Source organism: Oreochromis niloticus, linkage group LG23, assembly GCF_001858045.2.
Source record: "Oreochromis niloticus isolate F11D_XX linkage group LG23, O_niloticus_UMD_NMBU, whole genome shotgun sequence".
Classification (NCBI taxonomy): domain Eukaryota; kingdom Metazoa; phylum Chordata; class Actinopteri; order Cichliformes; family Cichlidae; genus Oreochromis; species Oreochromis niloticus.
Genome location: NC_031986.2, coordinates 11774136 through 11786365, shown reverse-complemented (window position 1 = coordinate 11786365; position 12230 = coordinate 11774136). Strand labels below are relative to the sequence as shown.

Genomic DNA, 12230 nt, shown 5'->3' with positions numbered 1-12230 from the left:
ATACCAAGTCAAGTGCAATTCTGAGAAGTAGCTGCTTTCCTTCTTGCATGACCTCTTCAGTGGGTCAGGACTAAAATTACTACTTTTATGTCAGCTGAGGCTGGGAAAGAAAAAAAAACCCCTCAAATTACCTTCTTACTACCTTCAAAACTCTATTCATATCACCCTTTTACTCTCAGTACAGGGCGCTGGGAAGACTGCTTTCTAATATTAAAATACTACCCATGTGGGTCCCTAATTTTACCTTTTCTATTTAAACAGCTAAATCCTTATTCAAATTATGGCACCAAGACTCTACTGAAGCTAGAAACACAACCTGCCCTGCTTAGCAGGTTTCCCAGTGGTTACTATCACTCACAGGCTTCTTCAGCAATACCCACTCACACACAGCCAAGTCTGGTTGCAATTACAAGGAGCTGATCTCCTCTCCTCTGTGGGATTCTCCACGGCCCATGCAGTGAGCACTGGGCTCTGGAAAAACCACACATGGTGGGAATTATGGAATAACGCTGCGTCAGGAATGTTCCCACGATGGCCACTGGGATCTGATGGAGGTCCCACCGGCTGGCTAGCTGCCGACAGGGTTTATTGGCAAATGTAATGTAACACACACACACACATACAGAATTACATGATGAAATGCCTCTTGTGTTAGCGCACAGCTGGATCAAAATAGTCCTTTGTTTCAAAGCGTTTTTGCACACTTGTCATTTAAGTGCAAACAAATCCGTGTGTCGAGCTCTCAGACTTCATCATTAGCACAGCTTGATCACAGCTGATCAGCTTAAAGCCTGAAATCTCACTTCTTATTTACACCATTTCATCTGAATAATCTCTTGATGGGGATCACCAAAAAGCAGTGAGGGGTGAAGCTGACAAATCAAACATGACAGTGACCCTCCCTGTCACCCCAAATGCATGTCGCGGTGACAATCTCAGGGGCAGCTCTCGACTCATACACCGAGTATGGTTGACTGTGTGGCACGTGGGTCAAAATAATCAGGACTCTCTAGAGAGTGAAGATCAACGAAGCAGAGAGAGATTAGCAAGCTACTCAGCCACAAACTTAACCCAGAGATGCAGCTTGCGCTCCCTTGCTGAGCTGCCGGGGTATTAGTCAATGAGATTTGGCAAGAGGCAGTCACACAAGCACCCACACACACACACGTTATTTTGTGAGATTAAGCCTGTAGGTTTGACTAACTGTCCGGGGATTCTCTCAGAAAAATGTGTCAATCCACTTCTGCCGCACAGAGCACGGCTGTTTTCACTCACTGCGCTGTAGTTGTAGGTCACTGCAGTTACTGACTGAAACTCTAGATTCCTTCAGTGTCCTACATGAACCCTGATGTTAACACGCACAAAAAAAGAGGGGAAAAAATGGAGCAGCCTGCCAAGATCAGTCGGTACAGTAATGCAGAAACTGAAGCCAAGCGTTGTGAAAAAGTGACTTCCAGACATTGGCAAAGGACGCGAGGATAGGAAGACTGACCTCAGTGTTTCCAGGCTGTTGTATTTCATATGACATCAGCTCCACTGAACAATATTTTATAGGTTCTCATGAACCCCTCTCATCTGTCTTCTTCCTCCATATGCTACTTCTCTCCTTCAACTCTCTTCCTCGCAGGTGTTTCTTTGACTTCCCAAAGTCTTTTTGGCAGCCTGTATAATTGTGAAGTAAGTGTCACGGGGATGTGTGGTGAGCCCTGTGGCAATGAGACAAGGACAGGCTGCTTTCCAGTCCTTTTGTAAGTACCACTTGCAGAAAGTAGTTACTTTCTAAAAAGACATGAGCTGGGGTAACTTTCATGATTACGGAGGAGGGTGTAGCTACAACATCTGAGAAGGGAAAGTAGGCTACAGTGCATATTTAATGGTAAAGCAGGACTTTTTAGCCCCAGTTTTTGCTGCGCTGCTCGTTTGCGGCTTGAACAGAAACACTTGAAAGAGTTGGAGCATTTCAATAATGTAGGGGTGCATCTGTTTCTGCTTTTACTGTATGTACACTCTAAATGCAAACAATATCCTTACTTAATATAAACTAGTGGGTTCCACTTAACTTATGCCTATGTGAACTTTTTACCCACAAACTGAGCAGCTTAGCTGTAACTACATGTTTTGTTTAATAACTTTTGCCTGACTGTACAGAACTCTTCTGCAAGGGCAGAGAGTTGCGAGTCTGTTAATGTTTAACTTTAATATTATAATTTAGCAGTGTTGTAATCATGATGTTATTTATGTTGTGTTTAGACTTTGATTTCTCAGGATTTGTACTGCGGTTTTAGTGTTTGTGAGAGTTCAGCTTAGCAACAGGCCACCAAATGTTCACAATTATTATAAACCCATTGTTCTTGTACTCGTGCGGTGTATGGCTCACAGGAACAGAAGAAAACCTGAGTTCATGGTCTCTTAACACCAAATGTAAATATTGCAAAACTTTCTAAAAACTAATTAAGCTATTCATAGTGATACTTTCCAAGTCTACGCAGCCACTTTGTCAGGTAAACCTGTTCAACTGCTTGTTAATGCAAATAGCTAATTAGCCAATCACATGGTAGCAGCTGAATGCATTTAGGCATGTGGACATGGTGAAGATGGCCTGCTGAAGTTAAAACTCTGCAACAGAATGAGGAAGAAAGGTAATTTAACTGGGTTTGACCATAGTAGTTGATGCCAGACAGGCTAGTCTGAATATTTCATAAGCTGCTGATCTACTGGGAATTTCCCCACACAGCTATCTCTAGCATTCACAAAGGATGGTCAGAAAAAAACCAAAAACAAATACCCAGTGAGTGCCAGTTCTCTGGCTGAAAATTTATGTCAGAGGTCCAAAAAACCAGTTGCTAGAACCAAGGTAAGCAGAAGAGCAACAGAAGAGCACACTGGGTGCCACTCCTGTCAGCTAAGAGCAGGAAACTGAGACTACAGTTTACACAGGCTCACCAAAACTGGACAATGAAATAAAACGTCGCCTGGTATGATGAGTTGATTTCTACAGAGACACTTGGACGATAGGGTCACAATTTGGCATAAACAACGGATCCATCCTGCCTTGTATCAACAGTTCAGGCTGAAGGTGACAGTATATTGGTGTAGGGGATATTTTTTTCACACATTTTGGGGGCCTATAGCAGCTGACCATCATTTAAGCATCATAACCTATCTGAGTGTTGCTGCTGACCAAGTCCATCCCTTTATTACCACAGTGCATTCATCTTCTAACAGCTGCTTCTAGCAGGATAACACGCAGTGTCACAAAGCTCAGATACTGTTTTACTTGCTCATCTGATATCAATCCATATGCGTTTAAGTTTTTTTTATTGTTATCAACTGTATTCTGATTTTCTGTTACATTTTAATGTTATTATTCCTAAATTATTATTTTAATTCTACAGCACTCTGTGAGTACATGTCTGTGAAAAGTGGTCTATAAATAAACTTCAATTCAATTAAGATATTTAAAGGATTCAGGGCTGTATTTAAATAAAGTTAAATGTTATTTGGTGCATGCCCCCTGGTAAATGCAAAGTACATTCTTTTATGCTAAAATATCATTATCAACAAGATCTCGACTGTCCGCCTGTCTGTCTCCCTTCTCCCTTGTGTGTGCGGTGTTGCTGTTATTTAATAATTTTGAGGCAACGAGTTTGCATGTTCTTTTAATATGAAACCAGCTTATCAGATTTTAACAGTGTGTGTTTGAAGCAGAATACTATTTGGAGCTCAAGTGGATGACAAATTAAATCGCGTGCATGCCTGGGTTTGGAATATATTTTCTATTTGCAGCAAGACTTTGTTTTATTCCAATGCTTCAGACATACCACAACTGCCACTGTAATCATACACACAAATCTGACACTCCATCACAATGCGATGCCATCCTTTACCTCCCAAAGGAGACTCCAAGAAAGAACACTGTATCTGCTGTAACTACATCCTTGGTTTTCTCTGACAGTCTTATAATGCCACTATTGTTAGTGTTTTCCAAGTGGTAAATAAACCCAGATCCTCAGTGGATTTCCCTGGTATGTAACCGGGAGGTCGATGCTTAGAAAGCAACTGTACAAGCAGGCATGCGCTCCTCCAAACAGAGGTAATCTAAACATTTCAGGCCCAAAAGGAAGGCATTTCACAGCTGGGTGAAGGGACACAGTGCAGCTGAAATTTGTTTGCATTTGCGTGCGACGCTTCAAACCTCTCAAACCACATCTATGCTGAACAGTTATCAGCCAGAATGCAAACAAACACATCAAGCCTGCATGCACGTGACCACGAGGACACGCACGCTGCTGTCACGGCTTCATGAGAACCGAGTGAACTCTGATCAGATGGGGAGCAGAGAGGAAACACTGAATGGCTCTGCTGATGTTTATCCCAGGCTAGAAATCATGGCCGGGGGCTGCTGCTAAAAGATTTGACCGTTTAATTTAATTCACTTGCAAAATAGTGCATGTGAAAGCAATTCACGGAGTAGGAAATAAATCCACCTTCTCCTTCCATACGTAATTTTTAGGGCAGACAGATCATACGTCACTCCAAGTCTGCACTTTGCTCAGTATTCATACTACTCCCGCTTTGTTGTTGCTTCTTGTCTAAGAGGCATTATGAACTTCTAAAGGCCGTCCATCCACACAGACCAGCCATCTCATCTATCAAACAGTCCCGTGACTGTTGTGGCCGTGGGAATCACCATACGACACGATATTATCCCACTACTTCACTCCCGATACAATATATTTGTGATAGCATTTTGCATAGAGTATTGCAGCAAGATATATTGTGATTTATTATCTTTTTTAAACTGCAAGTCATGTGCTCAAAGTTAAACTTTGTCAATATCTGTTTAAATCAATAAGATTAATTTCTCTCACTAAAACCTGCCATAAATGTTGCCATAAGATGGATCTGATATCAGTCTGTCATTGAATGGTGTCAAGTTGGCAATTACAAGCAATTTGTTTCTGATAATACAGCAATACATGTGTACAACACCCTCAAGCTCTGGACGACCATTTAATCACCAAAAGTTGCAATCGGTTGCAGAATGTGAAAAATATCAAACAATCTCCACCCCAAATGACCCCCTCCCCCTCCCCCTCCATTACACAATGCAATGTAAAGTTAACAAAGCAGCAAAATAAACCATCTGCAGTACAGTTAAGAGGGGAGGGGGGGTCGTCACCAGCCACCCAGCTGTGAGAATCAGCCACCTGCCATTGTCAAAGTCATAGTGATTAATAGCTGCATAAGCTGCTTAAACAAATTGTACAGTAAAAGAGGCAACAACAAAGAGTCAATTAATGACTGAAGGATACAAAAGGCTAAACATGTATCATAGCAGAGCAGATGAAATATCGGAAATAGGTCAGGAAAGAGGCTCTGTGACCTTAAATCAACTGGTATTTTTGGGCCCTTTGCTGACTCCCTTTCTGACACTGTGAGGGACCTGGGTGTTGTCTTGGACAGTTCCTTCAAGTTGGACAAACATGTGTCCTCCGTAGTTAAATCGAGTTTCAATCAACTACGTCTAATCTCTAAGGCCAAGCCCTACATACCACGTAAGGACCTGGAGAAACTTATCCATGCCTTTGTTACATCGAGGTTAGATTATTGTAATTCCCTTTATACTGGTCTCCATTCTGCCCTTATTCATAAACTGCAGCTTGTTCAAAATGCGGCTGCGCGTCTCTTAACTGGAACTGGCAGGTTTGAGTCTATTACTCCAGTTCTTTCCGACCTGCACTGGCTCCCTATTAAATTTCGTATTGATTTTAAAATTTTATTGCTCACTTTTAAAATCATAAACAACACCGCGCCCAGCTATCTTACGGATCTCCTCAGTTTTTATATCCCTGGGAGAGCGCTTAGATCAGCAGGCCAAATGCTCCTGGTGCAACCGAGATCTCGGCTCAAGACCAGAGGTGGCCGCGCATTCGCCGCTGTCGCACCCTACCTCTGGAATAACCTCCCCCTAGCTATTCGGGCGTCTGATTCAATTCAATCTTTTAAATCTCGATTAAAAACTTATCTGTTTAGCCTTGCCTTCCCCAGCTCTTAGAGCCCACATCCTTAGTGTATTTGGAACTTATTTTTATTACTTGTTAATGATTATAATGTTTTAACCTTCAGCCTTTTGGGTTGTGTCTACTATGCCTGGTGTATTATTGGTTAGTTATGTCACCTGCCTGTTAGTATATTTTATGTGTATTTTGTATTTTATGCTTTATATTTGTATTTATTATTGCTCTTAACTCATTCTGTGAAGCACTTTGGCATGCCTGTGGTTTTTAAATGTGCTATATAAATAAAATTGTATTGTATTGTATTGTAAAGACTAAGTAGTTATATAGACTAACCAGAGTAGCATGGTCTCAGTGACTTGCCCTTTGAAACAACAAAAGGTGGCAACCTGATCTGATTATTAAGCATCTGCCCGCTTATCGAATAATGCAATTTTTGTTTTTAACAAACCCAGGAAACTTACCCTTTTTGCCCGCTTGGCTATAAATAACAATGGTTTCAAAAATCTAAAATCTGCCACATAGATTAAAAAAAACATTTGAGAAAAAAGATCTGATGCAGGATTTACAACAAACTCATCAACATCACACGCTGACATGCTTTGGCCTCAGCAACAGCCACAGTCTTGCCAAACACATCGACAGTTACAAAGCAAAACACATCATGACTTACTGAAGCCCCCCTCCCACTTCAATAAGTGAAGGGGTCTAAGTGTTTCCTCAGAAAAGGCATTGTCAGTTCAAATACCAAGTTTGGTTTAGATAAATCAAGCTGTTGCTTTGTTTTGATGGAATATGGCATGAGTTTCAGCGCCTCAGAGTGGGCTTTTCCTTTAAGAGCTGAAATCCCACCAGAACTGACCCGTACTAAAAATGCATACTCGTGATACTGCACTCACCCATTAGCACAGATAAGACCTAACATGGCAAAGAGATACGATTGTAGGTCAATTATAGCTGTGTATTTTTTCTGTGCACTTGAGCTGCCGAACGAGGACCAAGACCACGCACAGCCCGAGAGGAGATCAGGAGGAGAGGCTGATGCCCTCCTTCTGCCTACTCCAATCAGTAGTACAGCATACAGGGAGCAGGCTGCATTGTCTATGTGCTGCTTTAGCACAGGTAGGTTACAACAGCTGAGTGCTGAGGTTTGAGGTAGTAAGAGTCTATGTTTGTTTTAAAGCATGCAAAGCCTTGTAATCAATTTCCATGTAAGAGAATAAAAAACAATCGTCACAAAAGAAAAGATGATCAGAATCTCAGTTGATTTCCAGCCATAGAAAGCACTGACACAAGTCTCTGCATTTATATAAAGGCTAACAGGCACAGCCTCTTCCTATCTGGAACAGCAGAGTGTTTGCAGGCTGCAGACAGGCTGGCTAGCCATTTGTCTTTGTCTGCAAATGGAAGGGGCAGCTGTCACCAAAGGTCAGCAAAATGTTACCAGAACAAGGCCCTATAGAGGCTAAGCCCACGTGCCTGCAACAAGGAGGGGGGACACACCCAAGTGGAATGAGACCTACACACTTTCTCCTTCTGCGTATTCACTCAAACGCAACACACCCACAACAAGGCATCCTGCTGGCATCATCGGGCAAGTCTCCGATGCAGCTGGTGGCCTTTTCAAGTTTACTCTGGGCTGTCCAACCCGAGCAGTGGTGCCTCTTACTGGCGTGGTTTCATCGGGTTACAGTCTTCCCCTCCAGCTCTCCATCAGGGTCAGCTGAAAGCTACGTTTGAAGTGGCATCCCCCCCGCCCGACCCTCCATTACCCACTTACACCTGCGGCTGTAACACAACCTGGGTAAACTTACACCATCTTTGAGCTTTCGTGCAGGGAAGTTTCCTGCTCGGGGACACGGGTGGATGGATGGATGAGTCGCAGCTTGCACGACAGAGCCAGAAAAGTGCTGACAGACAGATGGACCAGCATCCAAGAGATGGTAACACACACACACACGCCAAGAATAGCTTTCAAAACTTTCCCGTCTCTGGAGATCAATCCTCAAGCCTGAATTTTCTTTGACAACTGTTATTCCCATCTAATCAACTATATCCTGGGGAAATCAAGCATAAAAAAAGGCTGGAAAGCAGCAGAGGGACAGGAGGGGAAGACATAAGAGGGGTTTTTTTCCCCTTCATCTTTGGCAAAACAAGACAGCATGGACCAATAAGAAAACGTGTTTTATGTTCTATATTTTTGTTGGAAGCTGATGGTTTTTCTAAAATATAACCTTCTCTCACTATGTCCTGTTTTTCTCCAAAAAGAAAGCCTGCACTGCAGTTAAAGAAAAAAAATGCTTTAAAACAAGGATAGTAAAATGACACAGTACCTTCAAACATGGCTGGAAATTTAATCCACAACTGGTGTTTTTTTTTATTTTATTTTTTTTATTACTAAGCAGTATGCCATGCTGCCAATACGCTGTGGCTTTGGAAGCAAGTTTACCATCTCATAGTACAACATGAAAGTCTGCATTATTCTTCTCTTGACACAAGCCATTGTGTTAGAATACTTCCTTTTGCTTTTAGTTATGACTTTGACATGAATAATGACACTGAATTAAACAGGTTGTGTATGTTTTTGCTGCAGCTATATGTATATAAAAAATGTGGCTGGCCACGCAAAACATCCAAAACAACAGAACAAATATCTTTTGGGCCATCCATTTAACATAACCAGCTGATAATTAAGTTCTCCAGAAGCACATTCATAACAGGAAACACTGCCTCAGTTAAACTGCCCAAAGGAATATGCTGGGTTTTCCAGATGTGTTTTGGACATCATTCATTTCAGGACTGCTTTTGTCTCACTGACATGACAAGGGAGTGAAATTTGACTCTGGTCTGCTGCCAAAAATCCCCATCCTTAAAGGCATGTGCCTGACAGCGAGAAACCAGAAGTCCAGTACTTATTTTCAACTCATTGACTGCACTGTAAGCAAACGGCCTGCACTGTTGCTGCACCGTCTCAATGCCTGGAATAATAGTACTTCCAGTCTAGTGCTTTGTGGATGCAAATCAGGCGTGCCTTAAGGACACAAACGGTCTATTATAAGGCCACTGTGGGGAATAAAGACTGTGTTTTTTTTGGGGGGGGGCTGCTTCAGTGGCTCATTTTGGAAAACAAAAATGCTGCTTGTTTTTGTTGTGTGTTCAGAAAAAAAAGAAAGGGAAAAAAAGCTGTCCTCAATTGGCCTTGGTAGCATAAATAACAGGCTTTTTAAAAAAAAGAAATAAAAAAAAGGCATACGTCTGCCAGCCAGCCTCTGCCAATGACCTTTGAACCTACCCAGTCAACGCCGGTTCATTATCTTTGCACTATTAGCATCTGGCTGCAAGCTAATTGTAAGAGTAAAATTTTAAAGCCATGCGAAAAGGCTTGTTATGAAGCTAAATTAGTGTAAGCACAACATGTGTCTGAGCTTTAACTTTTCCCACAGACTTCACTAAGCCTCCACGAACACTGGCTAGCTTTTTTTTCTCTCCCCCCCACACCAGGGTGTCCACTAGCTAAGGTGGATGCTAGCATAAAACTGGCAATAGCCACTGGTCAAACTGGCTGCATGTTTTATCCAATCTGCTGCCGGCGGCGTCACCCAACAAAGGGAATTAAAGCTGTGCCCGTGAGCTGCAGTTGGGGAGGCAGGCGACAATGGGCTGAAACCAGCAACAATAACACACATCTCCCCCTCATTTTACCTGGTTTTAGGGATATAAACTATCGTATTTCATTAGGGAAAAAATAAGATAAAAACATTAGCGCGACAATACCATCGGCCATTGTAGCCTCCTCCCTGCTAAACAGGGTGGAGACTAGCCATACATCTTTCTGTTCAGCTGAAGGCAGAGGAGGAAAATGGGGCTGGAAATACCTGTAGACGTCCACGACAGAGGCGCAGGGTTCAGTTTTGGCAACAAAACATCACATCAGTAACGGGCTCGTGTTCAGTTGGCACTCCCATTAAAAAAAAAAAAAAAAAATGCGGCTCTTTTCCCAGTCGGCACAAACGCCACACACCCTTCCTCCCCAAGAAAAGCAGCGTTCAATGGCCGCATAAAGGGGGGGCACACAAACCTCCCCCCTCCCATTCAAACAAACGCCCTACCACAACAAACACTTTAACAAACAGCTAACGACGCATTCACAACTGAATGCCTTCTTTCCCAATATCTAGCGGTTCAGCTTTTAAAGAAGTGTGTCCGTTCCCTTTCCCCGAGGATACAGTCTAGGATGGGCTGGAAACATTAACTGACATTTAGCTTTTTTAGTCCCTACCATGGTTGACATTCTCTCTGTATAAGTTAATAAGTTAGAATTGAAGGAAGGGGAGGGAATATAATTTTAAAAATGCCAGAGTAGTGAGGTGGGAAAAAAATCCACTTACAGTGAAACAGGATTCACAAAGAGGCTCCGCTCCTCTCCTCTGGTCTGCGCTCCAATGGGAGAAAACGTCCACAGCGAGAGGGGAAACTCCTGATATGTGTATTTATCTATTTAAAATAAAATCTATTTAAATTCTGCCCATTATCCTCATCTTTTTTTCCACGCGTTGCCCTCGTCTACACGCACACACAGAGTCCACCACCCTATCCCCTTTTTCCATTCTTCTCTCCCGGAGCTGGAGACACGCTGCGCGTCTCCGTCGTTTCCTGTCCAGCCCAGGATCCAGCGTTGCCTTCAGGATCTGCCGGGAATATTGTGGATTAGAGATGACGAGGAATGACATAGCTAAAAGGCAGATGAAAGGAGAAGCGATAAGATCCCCTGTTTGGCCAATAAGCACGGTTTTATGCTTAATTCTTCAATGTAAAGTTATTCTTTGCCCCTAAATTAAAAATAAATAAATAAAAATGACAGCCTACACAATTTTGCTTTTCCAGGGTCGGTCACTAAAGTATTATTATTTAGAATAGAATAGAATAGAATAGCTTTTTATTGTCACTGTTACAAGAACAGTGAAAGGCAGTTTGGCATCTCTCCATGTGTGTGAAGTACACAATAGCGTTTACAGATTGTAAAGGCAACATCAGCATTCAAGAGCTATTAAATAATAACAACAACAACAACAACAACAACAACAACAACAACAACAACAACAACAACAACAACAACAACAACAACAACAACAATAATAATAATAACAATAATAATAATAATGATAATTACGCTTTTCAGTGTGTCTGAAGAGAAATTCAGGTGAAACATCTAAAAGTCTGAGGCGGCCACAATGCACCGATTTAATTGTACCCACCCAAAGCCGCCACGACCACCACCATCAGACATAGAGGGCATGTTCCAGATTAGGGGATTATTTTTTATCCATATGGATGTATTACATTCCCAATCCGCCCACCCTTCCAGCCTCTCAGCCATCTTCTGAGTTAAAATTCCTAATTCATGTGAATATAGTCCCATGTGAATGTGTCAGCAAACAAAATAAATAGTTACCATCGTGCCATTAACGCCCATTAATGCCTAGAAGCTATGCTTATCTGCATATACAAAAAGAAAAGCAACTTAATAACTATTTCCCATAACCTGTTACGCTCCAAGAAGACTGCGGTCGGATTTAAATGTTATGTGGCCATCTAGTGGACAAGAAAATACATTGCACCTAAATTACAGTTTCTGTGGATGTGCAGCTTTTTAAAAATTTTAATCTCAGGTCTTGGTAATCCCTCTTGGGAAACAGTTACAATGTACTGACAAGAAACCTGTATGGACACAGCACATTCACACATGTTTTTTCCCTCCTTAATACAGTAACTGTGTCACTGACTGTGCCATACACCGACTGTGACTCATACAGTGTACAGACTTCTCCTAAGTGCCTTCTTCTCTGCCAGTCAGCCTTTCCTGTAATCACACTTTGGCTCTCACACAAAACACTTCAGTACCTGCCAGTGCATGTTTTTTTTTTTTTATTGTGTTCCGTAAACTTTCTCAGGTGACACACAAGGTCATCGCACTATTGAACGCTCCACCTTTATAAGAGGAGCAGCACAAGTCTTATTACCCTACTACAGATCAGACACTAATGTTTACACCCGTTCCATATTATTGTTTAAAACACAAAACCTGAGTTTAGCTCGCTCTACACGACCAACAACACTAACGTTAAGCACGCTGATGGCATAAAAGGTCACAAACTCTGGGAAACAGCATGAAACTTCAGTAGAGGAGGCGTTTTTTTCTTTTTTTTCGCC

General features: G+C 42.1%; 1 protein-coding gene across 1 annotated transcript in view; it reads right to left on the bottom strand.

The window, feature by feature from the left end:
- raph1b (Ras association (RalGDS/AF-6) and pleckstrin homology domains 1b) overlaps window positions 1–10724 on the bottom strand; it is a 43745-nt gene extending 33021 nt beyond the window's left edge. Inside the window, 1 exon segment of the mRNA XM_025902814.1 lies at window positions 10409–10724. The gene's annotated coding sequence lies outside the window, so the exon portion shown is untranslated.
- Between the last annotated feature and the right edge of the window lie 1506 nt (window positions 10725–12230).